This window comes from Marmota flaviventris, chromosome 1 (assembly GCF_047511675.1).
Source record: "Marmota flaviventris isolate mMarFla1 chromosome 1, mMarFla1.hap1, whole genome shotgun sequence".
NCBI lineage: Eukaryota > Metazoa > Chordata > Mammalia > Rodentia > Sciuridae > Marmota > Marmota flaviventris.
The window spans coordinates 12,763,578-12,778,064 of NC_092498.1; the positions used below are offsets into that span (position 1 = coordinate 12,763,578).

At 41.9% G+C, this 14,487-nt stretch overlaps 1 long non-coding RNA gene across 1 annotated transcript; it reads right to left on the minus strand.

The window, feature by feature from the left end:
- Positions 1 to 237: 237 nt before the first annotated feature.
- Positions 238 to 1,473, minus strand: LOC114099166 (uncharacterized). The gene is made up of 2 exons (XR_011707385.1): positions 1,264 to 1,473; positions 238 to 1,148 (listed from the first exon to the last, which is right to left on the minus strand). It is a non-coding gene; the product is annotated as an uncharacterized lncRNA (long non-coding RNA).
- Between the last annotated feature and the right edge of the window lie 13,014 nt (positions 1,474 to 14,487).

The following is a 14,487-nucleotide window of genomic DNA, read 5'->3' on the forward strand; positions in this document are numbered from 1 at the left end:
CTTGCCCTGGGTCCTGTGGGTACCAGTACATGGCAGTATATCTCAAATTCTGTTTATGTCCAGGTTCACGTGGGCTCACAGATGGTTGCTATTACAAATTTCTGGAGAAAATGTTTTTACATAATATGCTGAGGAAGAGATATCAATGGAGAAATGTAAAAATTAATTTGAATTATGCTGACAAAAAAATCTTGGTAAAAAAATTTAATACTCATAAATTCCTTATGAGTATTAAAATACATTCATAGTTATTTTATTAAAACAAATTTTTAAAAAATTAACAAAATATGTGGTAGAAGACCTATCTAATAAACACCATAAAACAATGCTGAAAGAAACTAACAAAGACATCAATAAAGAGACATTGGGTGCTTTGGGGGCAGGTGAAGAGGCTCTGCATCTTGTCGCAGCGGTTACATGGGTGTAAAAATTTATCCGGATTTATTGAAGGGTGCACTTAAAATGGGGTGTGTTTTATTGCATGGATTTTCACCTTTATAAAGTTGATTTATAAAATCGCACTATTTAGTTTTCCAGAGGGCGGGAGTTGCTGAGGGCTTCTGGGAGGTTCCGCTGGCAGGACAGCTGTGGGCAGCAGTCACTTAACCACACTGGAGAACCTGGGCCCCCTTCATGCTTTGCTGGCCTTTCCCGGGCTTCTGTCCCCCTCAGCTCTGTGAAGCGCCCCTTTGTGCAAACCTCCAGTTATCGGTTATACTTTTTTCCTTCGGCCTTGTGTTTTTCTCAAGCTGAGTCTCTGTTAGTTCTTCACAACTGAACGTATCACTTGCTTCCTGAGCAGGTCCACAACGGGTTTGTGTTCTAAGAAAAGCCACCGTTCAGCACTGTGGATTGGCTACTGGCACACAAGAACAGGGCTGAGTCAGTGAGCTCCGTGGACTGGATCTCTATGCTGCAGGGTGAGTTCTTGGGGCACTGGGCTGAAATTTGCTTATCTTTCATTTCTGTTTTCTCTATGATGTCTTCATTCTGAAAGTAAACCAAAAACTTGAGCTCTTCTCCCAGCTTCTTATGATACCAGTAAACATAACTGTGTCCTTTTTTAGGGATGCAATCCATCTTTGCTCTTTGATCCTTTCCTTTGACCAGATGTCTTGGGCTCTGGGTGACCTCAGTGTCCATGGTCCCTGTGGAGGAAAGAGATAGAAGCTGGAGAACAAAAGCCCAGAAGGGAACCTGGTATTTCAGCCACAGGAGAAAGGGCTGAAACTGGAATCCACCCCGTTCAGAACAGGGACTTACCTGCTCCCCAGAAAACCAGAGCCACACAGCAGAGACATCTGAGGCACATGGTTGGCTCTGGGAGACGCAGTGAGAGGCCACCTTTAGTACAGGCTTCCTCGTCCTCCTTCAGCAACCTCCTTGCAATGTGATGATTTCCTCAGCCTTGAAGCCACTGAGCACGTGGCATGAGACATTTCACAGGATGTGGGAGGGCAGGCTTTGACCTCCCTGGTGGATATGGACAGTGTGAGTTTTAGGCTGTTTTTATTTTCTTCTTCTGTGACTGACTATTCTATTCTTTTAATAAAATAACTTACATATTATTTATTTGCTTTTTTTTTCCCTTTATACCAGGGTGTGAACTCAGGTGCACTCGACCACTGAGCCACATCCCCAGCCCTATTTTGTATTTTATTGAGAGACAGGGTCTCCTGAGTTGCTTAGTGCCTCAATTTTGCTGAGGCTGGCTTTGAACTCACTATCCTCCTGCCTCAGCCACCTGAGCAGCTGGAATTATAGGCATGTGCCACTGTACCTGGTTTATTTGCTTTTTAAACTTGTCAATTTCCCTCTTTCCTGCTTCGTTCCATCCTAGGTAATGAGTCACTACTCTGTCACAGCAATCAAAGTTTCCGCCACATTTATCACATAGCAGCTACTTCAAAGAATTAAATGCTTGTAACAAATATGCAATACATACGCTATATAAATATGCAATATATATTCCTACTCCAACCAGTCAGCTTAAGAGATGGATTTTAGCTGAGAATTTTCCAGCCCATGTCCTGGTAGCTGTAACTTACTTGCTTTTCCTTATAGTTCTTAGCACTTATGTTAGAATGTGTAAAGTCTGTATTATTTGATACTGTATGTCTTTTAAATGTGTCCAGGGAGAATTATTCTGTTCATAGTTTCATATGACATTAGTTTTTCATTCTAATGCACGTTGACATAGAATTCTAGAGAATCCATTTTCACTACTATTTAATATTCCATTATATTAACTTTCTGGAATTCATTATCCATTCTTGAATTAATGGCCACTTCCCCACCTCTCAATTGTTTGTACTACTGCAAATAGTATTGTGGTAATTGTACATGTCTCTGCATGCCTAGGTGCAAGATATTCTCTATTTCTGGGAATATAAAAAGTGGGTTTTATTTAACATGTCAACTTTACAAAACATGACAACATGCTTTCCGACTGATTAAGTCAAGTAAATAATCCCACTAACAGTTCATGAGTGACTTCAAATGCTCTATATCTAGGATTACAATGACGATTCAGTATTCTTTTAATTTTGCTTGTCAGTTGGGTTAAAATTCTATCTCGCTGTACAATATAGTTTCACTTTTAACTTCTCTGGTTGCCAAGGATGTTCAAGATATTTATTGTATTTATAGGCTGCCAGTATTTTCTGGAAGCTGTCTTTTGCCTGATTAGCTACTCATTTTGGCTGATTAGCTATTATTTATTTGTAACTGTAACTGTCCTTTATATGTTGTGGATACCAAACCTTTGTCAGCTGAATGTATTGCTTTTAAATTTGTGGCTTGTTTTCACTCTCTTCATGATGATTTTTGCTCAATTTCTTAATTTAGTTGAATGTGCCATTCTTTTCTTTTGGGTGTATTTTTTTTTCTTATTCTTTACAATGAATTTCCAAGTTCATGAAGATATACTCCTTTGTTATTTACTGAAACTCTTAACATTTTGAATTTTGCACTTAAGCATTTAATCCATTTGTAATTTATCTTAGCTTATGTGGTGAGGAAGCTTTTAAGTATATCTTTTCTTTTGTGGATAACATTTGTCACAGGATAACTCATTGTATATTACATCACCCTTCAGATATATGCAAGACAGCTCTGTTATATGTCAAATTCCTATATATGCATGGGACTATTTTTCATCTTACAATTCTTTTCCACTTGCCTATTTACTTATGCAACTTTTATTATCTTAAATTATAAAATCATTTGATAATTGGTAGGACAAATTACTTCAATTTGTACTTCATCAGTATTATCTTGCTATTCTTGACTTTCTTTTTCACTTATAATTTTAGATTATTTTTGTCAAATTTTGTGAAAAAAAAATCTTATGGTTTTGATTAATGTTGTTTTGAATACATAAATGATATTACAGAAACAGGAATCTTTTCTATTGCATTCATTTGCTCATGATCACAGTGAATATCTCTACTTATTTCAAGGTTTTTTAAATACATTTTTTAGACATATGAAGGAATAATTTATTAATTCAATTCACAAATATCCAGTAGAAAAATTGCTAAAGCCCAAAGGAAACCCCAAGGAAAAAACACAAATAAAATTAAGGAATTCAGTAAACTTAACTAAATTTAGCTATTAATAACAACAATGCTTCTTTGTAGTGTCTGGATCTTTGGAAACAACTTTATCATCTAATAAGAATTAGTTCCTTTTCCTTCTCATGCACACAGTTTTTCCTTGTCCCACTGGCTGCAAATGCAGTATGTTGTAGAGTAGAAATGATGTTTCACTCATTTATGAATTGAACGATTATAGGTGCCAGATATGCAGTAAATGCTCTGGGAATTATAAAAAGTAAGATTAATCTTGCTTCTTATGGGACCAACTGGCCTCTCAGGGTATTTTTGAAAATCATTCTTCTGGTCCTAAGCATCTCATCTGAAGTATCTTTAGTATCTAACAACTCTTTCCAGGTGAGTGACTGTATCTGGGCTCTAAGTGCCAAAGGTTTTTTTGCTTTTTTTTTTTTTTAACAGAAAGACCCACATTGCCACCTAGTGGTGAGAGGGACAAACTCATCTGATGCCCCTTGTTCCAGGCTGCCTCTGCCCCACCTGAGATGAGTTGGTACCAGTTCCACACCTGGTTGTAGCAATATAGAAGCAAGTCATCTCAAATGCCTGAAGGAAATCAGGAAACAAGCATCATGTGTGTATGGTGACATGACTCCACAGAACTGGAACTAGTGATGAGTTACCCTATTGCACAGTGAGTCATTTAACATTGGTTGAAGGTTTATGGGTACATTTTGTCTTCTAAACCTTTTCCTGCCACCATTCAAGGTGACTGTGCTACTTGAGTCTCTGTCCTAAATTCTCTGCTCTTTGCATTGCATGCTCCATCAACAAGGGATCATGCTTCCAACCAGTCCTAAGCACCTTGCCTGAAGTATCCTTGGCAGCTAACAACTCTTTCCAGGTGAGTGCTTTAGGTACCAAAGGGTTTTTTTTTTTTTTTCCTACAGAAAGACCCACATTGTGCTAAGTGTCTCCAATGTTTACTTCTCCTGCACATCCATTTTCTGAGTTCAGGACAGCCAATGGCTTTTTGCACATTTCTAATTGGATTTCTGCCTCGGAGTTTATCCCAATCTCAGAGTAAGCCACGATCCTCCTCATTTGGTCCTCCTAATCCATCTGCTAAAGGAGTCATACTCAACCTCAGACTCCACCCCCATCTGTTGCTTCTCATACCTAAGTACTTTCCAAGTCTTTAGGTTGACTTTGTAAACACTGTGCCCTCCCTGTGCAAGAGGAAAGTATCTTTTTCATTCTCAAGGACAGGAAGTCAAAGTTCAGAGAAATCTGCACAAACAACCCTTGTTAGACTATTCCTATCTTCCTCACCATTTCTTCATTGACTTAACTGCCCTGGCCCAAGCCAACTGCCTTATCACAGTTCCATGATTTACTACTCTCGGTCTGATTTGGTACATAAGCGTTCAACTCCAACTACATATCTGGGTCTTTTTTCCTTTGAAGGATCCCATGTCATATAAAAATGTGTATCAAATTTGTTTACCTTTCTCCTGTTGATCTGTCATATGTCAGTTTAATTCTCAGGACTAGTGAAAAAAACCTTAAGAGGGTAGAGGCAAAATGCTGCCTCCTCTCCATGGTCCCTTATTTCTTCCCATGGCAGCCCAGGTGATGGGACACACCCAGAGATCTGATTATGACAGAGGTCAAATGTAATGCTTTAGAGACTCCTTAAACTTAATGTTAAGTTCCTTACCAATTACCTTGACTTGTAAGGCCATGGTGGTCCGATGTCTCCCTCCATCTCTCAGTCTCACCCTGTCCTCGCCCTCCCTCACTCTGCTTCCCCATCATTGCTAACTCCTTTCCAACCCTTCCAATCTCTTCTTTCCCTCCTGCCTGGAACACTTTCCACTGGCTCTTCCGTCTTCCTTAAATTCCTTTCCTTGCATTGTCTTTCATTACCCATGGTCCCACTGAATTTACTCGAGCTCAAGTTGATATAAAGTGTTTAGGAATAATACTGAATGTTTTTCCCCATGTTTTTTCTCAAAAGGAGGATACCCACTAAATATACAGTGTCAGGAAACATTTGATTAAGAGTCAGCTGCAGTAAATTAGCCACATTCCATTTTTCTTAGGCAAAAACTGAATGTTGCTGATTTTTAAAATAGTATCTGAGAGTAGTTTTCAGATAAAAGGCACACATATTCATGGGTATTCCACCACAGGTAGTCAAAAGTAGTCCAACTGCTTTTCATATTCCAATGGAAGAAAATGGCAGAAGCAGTTTGAAATCATCAAGGAACTAATCAATCTATCACCTTTAGGCACCTGCGATGTATGTACTATTGCAAACGTGTCAAGACTTCTGTGAATCAGCCCCAGAAATTATTTTTTGAGCTATTGAATTGCAATGTCAGTTGTCCCATACAACTGGCATTTCAACCCAATTAAATCCTGTAAGATAAGATGTCAAGAAAGAAGTGCGTGCTCAGAATAGTGGTGTGTGTTAAAAGACATTGAGGTCCTAAGGGACCTTGTCTCCCTCTAAACCTGTGAAATTCTCCTCATGGTGTCTCCATTTCTGGAGAACCAGATGCCTCCCTTAAGAGTGTGTGTGTGTGTGTGTGCGTGTGTGTGTGTGTATTGGGGGGCAGGGAGGGGGAGACAAGCATCTGTCTTAAAGGTGAACTTGGATTTAAATATAACATAGCCCAGAGATAGAAAATTGAATCAGAATATGGAAAGAAAGAGTTATAATTAAAAGGAATTGATCATTTATATCATCAAATATTTGGAAGAAGTGTTATAGGATTTTATTTTGATGGCTATATTCCAAGGAGGACAGAACCAATTTGGATGGGTTATATTTGACACTACGGCCATATCCTCCTATGGTAATGCATGTGGGCAGCTGGCTGGGTCTCTAACGGTGAGCTGAAGTGCAGAAGGCAGGCTGGCCACGGCACTCATCCATGTCCACAGACACTGCAGTACCCTTCAGCTTAGTGTAGAGGGGGAATAACTGACTGCATGCGGCAGGCATGTCACCTCTTTCTGACTGCGTTTCAGGCCAGAGCCTTGAGTGCTCATGTCTTCCCGGTACCAGTGCTGAAGCGGGTGGTGGAATATTTAGAGCTATTTTGCTAGCTCTCTTCTTGAGGCTGAAAACACTGGCAGAGTAGGAGGCAGCAGTTTATGGGTTCTTGGTTTCCATGGCAATGAATACAGTCTGAGGGGACTAAACCTATTTAATCAGCAATGGCAAAATGGACCCTGTCATCATGTAGGTATAATGTGATCCATTGCTAAACTGGCTTTGTTAAAACAATTAATTGGGAAGCTATCATGGTTAGCAGATCTGAATTCCTGAGTTCTTAGGTTAGCAAACCAAAACCGAAGTCAGCGTGAATGGTCATCACCTAGGAAAACAAACCGTCAGCTCAACCAGTCAGGAACTGCCAACTAGACTCTACCTAAGGTCTTTCCACATTGACCAATCATGTGTTTTCTTTGTCTTGCTTCTGAGAACACCTTGTGAAAGCTGCCCGCCGGGTCTCCATGGACCCCAAACCACCTGGGATCTAGCACTGCCCAATCTGTGAATTGTTGTTGGGTGAAAACAACTCATCAACGTCTGTATGTGCTTTTATTCTGTAGCAGTTCCCATCCTATTTTAAGTCCCACTGTGATCAAGGGCAAGATCTTATCTGCATGCCTTCATTTTCATGCTGAGCCCCTGCTCTCTGTGGTAAAGGCATTTACAAGGCGTGAGTCTGCTGGTTGGCAGAGAGTCCCCTGAGGGAAATCCACTGGGTGGTGGCTGAGCCACCTTGGTTCTCAGTAGGTAATGCTCTTCATCCTCCATTGTCAAGACCTCTAATCCTCTGTAACACTTTTACACATTCATTTCTTTCTCTCTTTTTTATGCTCAGAACTTAATCAGTCTTAACCTGTGATTCAAAACATGCAGGCCTTGCTTGTCAATGCATGGTTATTTACTTAAAACTAAACTATGGGCTTTGGAAATATCTCCCCTTCCCCACACAACAATATGAAAGACAGATGCTCAGTCATTTCCTTGTCCCCTCTCTTCACATATTTACTGGACATATTTTCTTCTAATAAATGGTGCTAATGTATGTTGCTTATTTTTTATCAGATCATGCAGATTTGTTGGTCAGTATCATTTTTTGCTTTTCCTTAGGAAATGATTTCTACCTTCAGTGTTCCACTTATCATCTTCTACCTTCTGACAGAACATTCTAGATCTTTCAGCCATGTAACCTGAAGTCTTCCTTCTACCTTCGCTATTGAACTGTATCTTGAGAGCAGCTCAGCAAAACCTTCTCTAGGTGTTTCAGATATGCTCTGTAGATGCACAGGGAGTTCGCCTCCTGTGCTCTCTGTCTCTCCTCCTCCATCATCAATAACAACCTGGATACTTACAGTGTGTTGGATCTTTCGATAAGTAACACTCTCTGCCTGGTTGCTGCATAATTTCTCTCCATCTTGAGGGAACAGCATGGTGACATGATGGTGCTGAACAGTCATAGAGAGCCAGTTACCAAAGGAAACATAATAGAAATGCACAGCAATGTGTAGACGTGTCTACAGCTCTAGCTGTGGGATTACATGTATATTTATTAAAAACATAGGAACTTGGCAGAGTCAGGCAAACACCTAGGTCTTGAGATATGGGGGAACTTTCCATGTCAGTTGGTCACTTGATTCCCATTTTTCTAGGTCTAGACACACATGCTCCCAGAGTTCTAATTCACAGAAGCTGTGGTGTTCCCTCCCACAAGGCCCCTGGGGTCTGTGGGGGAGGGCAGGCTGCTGCAACCCTTCTTGCCTAGGTCTCTGACTTCCACCCAGCACTGTGTCACCAGCACAGAAGTAGAAGCTGCTGTCTGCAGAATGTGCGTTGTTCAACATCAGAGATGCAAAGTTGAGGTTTGGGTGACTGATGGGAAACTTTTCCTTGTCAAAATCTTGTTCGTGGGTGCCCTCAGATCCCACATTAGAGGTTGCCATCAGGACAAAGCCCTGTTTGGGGAACTGACGGTACCAAAACACAGTTGAGGCCTGGAAGTCCACAAAGCGACACTCGATCTTCACAGAGGTCCCACTCTCACAGATGACCCTGCTTGGATGTTGAGAGACATGAGCACCAAGCCCAGAGCCTGCTGAAACACAGGGACAGAAGAGGCCAGCAGGACCAAGTCAGACAGGACCCAGGACACTCAGCCTCTGCATCACCTTTCCCCCAGTCCCTGGAGAATCCCTTTCTGTCCCCAAGCATCCTCTCAGACTCCCTGGGTCATAACTGGTGCCTCACCCTGTACACTTGAGACAGCCTGGAAGTGCCCTCTCACTTTTAGAAGCACACACACTCCACAATGCCTGGCACACTTCACTCACACTCACACCAGCACAGGCACACACACGCCCACTCTCCCAGGCAGGAGAAGGCTCATACTGGGCCCCAGAAGCAGCAGGAGCAGCAGCATCTTCAGCGTTGGCCTCACACCACCTTCTCTGGGGAGGTCTGACCATGTGCGCCTTCTTCCTCTTCCCAGCCCTGGAGGATGGGCGCCTGAACACAGGGTCCTGGGGTGCTCTCATCTGCCCCCTGGTGGTGATCCTTGCCAGTGATACAAGATGCAGCCTTAGCAAATATATAGTCGCTGCCCTGAGACCTAGAACTCTGGGATGATTCAAGCGAGTTTCTTAGGTGGAAAAGGGGACATGTATTTTACTCAATCCTTATGCATTTTACTCAATCCTTAGCTTTTTTATCCTATCTTCGAAGTAATCTTACCAAGACATCTAACAGCTGTAAATCCCTGGACTACAGGCCGACACTGCATTGTGAATCCACAGTGCCCAGAGCAGCACCTGGGTGGGAGGCTTGGTGCTTCATTATAATCAGGTTGAAGGCCCTTCTTATCTTCAAAAGTACTCTTCCCCTCATGATCATTTCATGACAATTTCCCTCACATGTCAGTGGACTTGATTCCAAAAAAAGAAAAACATACTCATTTATCCTGTATGTCTTCATGTAAAGAAAGTTATGACAGTAATTAATTTATCATCATTTTACTATAATGTAGATCTCACTAAGTACTGGCCAATGGAAATGAATTCTTGGTGGTGTAAGGAATGCTTTCTATTTGAACATACTGGGCTAGGCCTTTTAATGGACCAGTTTTGAGAAAATTTAGCAATTACCAAAAAAAAAAAAAAAAATCAAAAGAGGGCTGGGGTTGTGGCTCAGTGGTAGAGCACATGCCTAGCAGGCACGAAGTACTGGGTTCGATCCTCGTACCACATAAATGTAAAATAAAAATATTGTGTCCACTTAAAACTAAAAAACAAATATTTTTTTTAAAAAAAATCAAAAGCAAACAAAATAACGTAGAGCTGAAAGTTTTTTTTCCCATAGCACTACACTTTCATTTGGAGAACAGCCTACTGGTTTTACTTTTACTTAATGTTTAGTTAAAGTTCTCTTGAGTGGGGAGCTTACAAAGGTAGAATTAAGACATGAATCATCTAATTATATTTGTGACATAATGAAAAAGATTTTTATCCTAAAAATAAAACTTTTGCATTACATCAGGGTTAATATATGTGCCTAAGGGCATCTGCACTGTCTTGTGACTGCATTTGCCTTTCCTGGTTGGCTGGGCCCCTTGGAATGAGGCCAGTTCACAATATAACTACAGGGTGGAGCAAAGGAGTACTTGCTATGGATGGTCTGGGGTCCAGCTTTTGCTTTGTCTGGGAAGAAGAGGCTGGAACTGCCCTCATCAGAGCAAAACCTTCCTGTTTATTTTGAGAGGCACTCACTAGGTGTTTTGTTACTGTGTCAACTTAGCTAAGCAGCAAAAGAATTTCTGAGAATTTCCTTTGTGATTTGTGTAGGTCTGGCTTAGAGTTGAACACATGGAGAAGAAATGCATGAAAGTATTCAGGGAAAGTAAAATACCTGCCATCATTAAGAAATCATCATTGATCTGAAGCTGTGACAAAGAGGACCAGAGGTGCTGGGTTGGCTGTTAGAGCACTTGATGGGTACATATGAGGCCCTGGGTTTGAATCCCAGCACTGAATAAAATAAGTTAATAAAGGGTGCCAGTGGTTCCAGTGTGTGCTGACCTTTCTCTACTTCATGTCCTACTGACCATGCTGACCACCAACCCCGCTACCAACGGGACACCCAGTCCCACAAGCCCTCCCTGAGAACTCATGGGGCAGTGCACACAAAGAGCCAGCCTCCTCTCATGGACTCCAGCCCCCGCCTCATGCACAGTCCATCCAGGGCTTTCGTGTACCTAACTTATCCCAGGCTCCAGTTTGTTCCCCATCACCAGACCTACTTAGAGTTTTTTTTTTACCTAGCTAGTTTTGGATCTTTCCTAATCTAGTTTCTCCCCAAATTGTGTCAGGTCTGATTCCTAACATAAAATTTTTAGTTCTTCAGGCTGTGCTACTTAATTTTGTGTCATTATTGACATTGTCATATATAGTATAGACTAGTCATGGGCCAGGTCAAACATGTTGTTAACAGCCAGTATGTTACTAGTCCTCAGTTTTAGAGTATTTCAGTGTGACTTTGTTTCATAATTTTTTCTTCTTTTTATCCACGTGATGAGTTTTCTTGATGTCTGGGAGACGTTAGCGTTCATGAGAACCGTGGGGTAAGCAGACAGAAGATAGAGTCAGAGCTCTGGGATCACAGGACTGTGGCCCATGAACAGCCCTGGTACTGGGGTCTGATAGCCCCTAACAGGGTTCTACTCATTGCCAGGACACATCTGCTTCCACGATTCTAAGGGCAAACAGCCAAGAATCATGCTCCACAGGGCAGAGGTAAAGTTAGATGTATCTCTGAGCTGGTATGTGCTAAAGATTTGCTTGAGGAAAATGGAATGTGCAGATAATGGTAAACATGGCTATCTATCATCATCATCGTGTAGGTGATGGTAAGCATCCCCTATTGGCAAGCCACTTGGTGTGGCTGAACCACTGTGGTTCACTCTTTGGTTCTCACAGGTAATGCTCCTCATACTCCATCTTCAAGACATCAAATCCCCTGTAACCCTTCATGTATTATTTTTTCTCTCTTTTTTTATGCACAGAACTTAATCAATCTTTATCAGTGTCTCATAACAGGCAGGCATTTCTTGTCAATCCATGGTGATTTATCTAAAACTCAAGCATGGGCTTTTGAAACATCTCCCCCTCCAAACACATCAATATGTAACACAGATGCAAAGTGGTTTCCTTCTCCCATCTCTTCATATACATACTGGATACATTTTCTTCTTCTAAGAAAATGAATGCTAATGCATTTTGCTCATTTTCTATTGGATCATGCAGATTTGTTGTCAATGGAGAAATCATCTATTAGGAAATGATTTCTTCAAGATCCTGCCTTCAGTGTTCCAGTTATCTTCTACCTTCTGACAGAACTTTCTAGATCTGTCAGTCATGTAATCTGAAGTCTTCCTTACAGACTTCCTCTGGCTCTTGCACTATTGTAGTCTATTTCAAGAGAAGTTCAGCAAATCCTTCTCTAGGTATTTTTCAGATATGCTCTGTACCTGCAGAAAGGGATTTACCACAGCAGTGGATTTGTTTATGACTAACTCTTTCTGACTGGTTGCCTTCTGATTTCTCTTGATCTTGAGAGTATAGCATGCTGACAAGATAGTGCTGAACCATCCTCGAGAGCCATTTGCCACAAGAAACAGAGAAATGTACAGTCATGTGCAGAAATGTCTACAGATCTAGCTGTGGGACTTTACATAGACGCATGAAGAATATATGGAGAGCATGGCAGAGTCAGCAAAGATTCAGGTCTTCAAATACTTGGGGAATTTTCCATGTCAGCTGGTTACTTTATTGGACGAATTTTATTCCCATTTTTCTAGGTCTAGAGAAAAAAACCCTCACAATCCTCCACACTCAGATTCTCTGTCCAACTCCTCTTTGTGGTTTTCCCTCCCCCCAGGCTCCTCCTAGAGGGCTCCTGGGGTGTGTGTGGGGGGGGCGGGCAGGCTGCTGCAAACCTTCTTGTCTAGGTCTCTGACTGTCTGTAGAATGTGTGCTGGTCACCTCCAGAGATGCAAAGTTGAGGTTTGGGTGACTGATGGGAAACTTTTTCTTGACAAGGCCTTGTTCGTAGGTGCCCTCAGATCCCACATTAGAGGTTGACATCAGCTGGAAGCTCTGTTTGGGGAACTGATGGTACCAAAACGCAGTTGAGGCCTGGAAGTCCACAAAGCAACACTCGATCTTCACAGAGGTCCCACTCTCACAGATGGCCCTGCTTGGATGTTGAGAGACATGAGCACCAAGCCCAGAGCCTGCTGAAACGCAGGGACAGAAGAGGCCAGCAGGACCAAGTCACAGAGGACCCAGGACACTCAGCCTCTGCCATCACCTTTCCCCCAGCCCCTGGAGAATCCCTTTCTGTCCTCAAGCATCCTCTCAGACTCCCTGGGTCATAACTGGTGCCTCACCCTGTACACTTCAGCCAGCCTGGAGGCGCCCTCTCACTTTTAGAAGCACACACACTCCACAAGGCCTGGCACACTTCACTCACACCAGCACATGCACACACACGCCCACTCTCCCAGGCAGGAGAAGGCTCATACTGGGCCCCAGAAGCAGCAGGAGCAGCAGCATCTTCAGCGTTGGCCTCACATCACCTTCTCTGGGGAGGTCTGACCATGTGCCCCCTTCTTCCTTTTCCAGCCCTGGAGGATGGGCTCCTGAACACAGGGTCCTGGGGTGCTCTCATCTGCCCCCTGGTGGTGGTCCATGACAGTGATACAAGATGCAGCCTCCTCAAATATATAGAAGCTGCTCTGGGACCATGAACTCTGGAATGATTTAGCAAGTTTCTTAGGTGGAAAATAGGACACATATTCGAGTAGTAAATGCATTTTACTCAATCCTTACCTTCTTTGTCCTATCTTGGTAGTAATCATACCAAGACATCTCAAGCTGTCAATCACTGCACTACAGGCCCACACTACATTGTGAATCCACCGTGTCAGGGCAGCACCTGGGCTGGAGGCTCAGTGCTTCTCCATAATCAAGTTGAAGGCACTTGTCACCTTCCAACAAGCTCTTCCTCATGACCATCTCATGATAATTCCCTTCTCAGTGAATTTGATTCTTAATAAATACTCATTTATCCTGTATGTATTCAGGTAAAAAAAGTTATGACAATAATTTATGTATCATCATTTTACTATTATGAAGTACACACAAGTATGAAATGAATTCTAGGTGGTTTAAGAAACATTTTCTATTTGAACATGCTGGTCTAGGTTTTTTAAAGGAATAGTTTTAAAAAGTCTAGCAATTAAAAAAACAATTAAAGAAAACAAAGAAACAAAAATACAGAGCTGAAAAGTTTTTCCCAAGCACCACACTTTCATTTTGCGAACAGCCTAGTGGTTGTAGTTTCACTTAATATTTAGTTATAGTTGTCTTGAGCAGGGAGCTTAAAAAAGTGGTATTGAGGGCTGGGGTTGTGGCTCAGTGGAAGAACACTCAACTCACCTAGCACATATGAGGCACTGTGTTCAATCCTCAGCACCAAATAAAAATAAAAGGTATTGTTTCCATCCACAACTAAAAAATCATTTTTTTCAATAAAGTGATATTAAGACTTGAACCATCAAATCATATTTGTGATATAATGATAATTTTTATCATAAAAATATGATTATTGCATTACATCAGTGTTACTGTCTGTGACAAAGGACATTTGCTTAGTCCTGTGACAGCAAGAGGCCCTGTTTGGTTGGGCCTCTTGGAATGGGCCACCTCACCAGGCAACTACTTCTGCAGTGTGGCACTAGGACTCCTTGCTATGCATGGTCTGGCCCCAGCTTTGTGCTTTGTCTGAGAAGAAGAAGCTGGAAGCCACCTGGATCAGAGC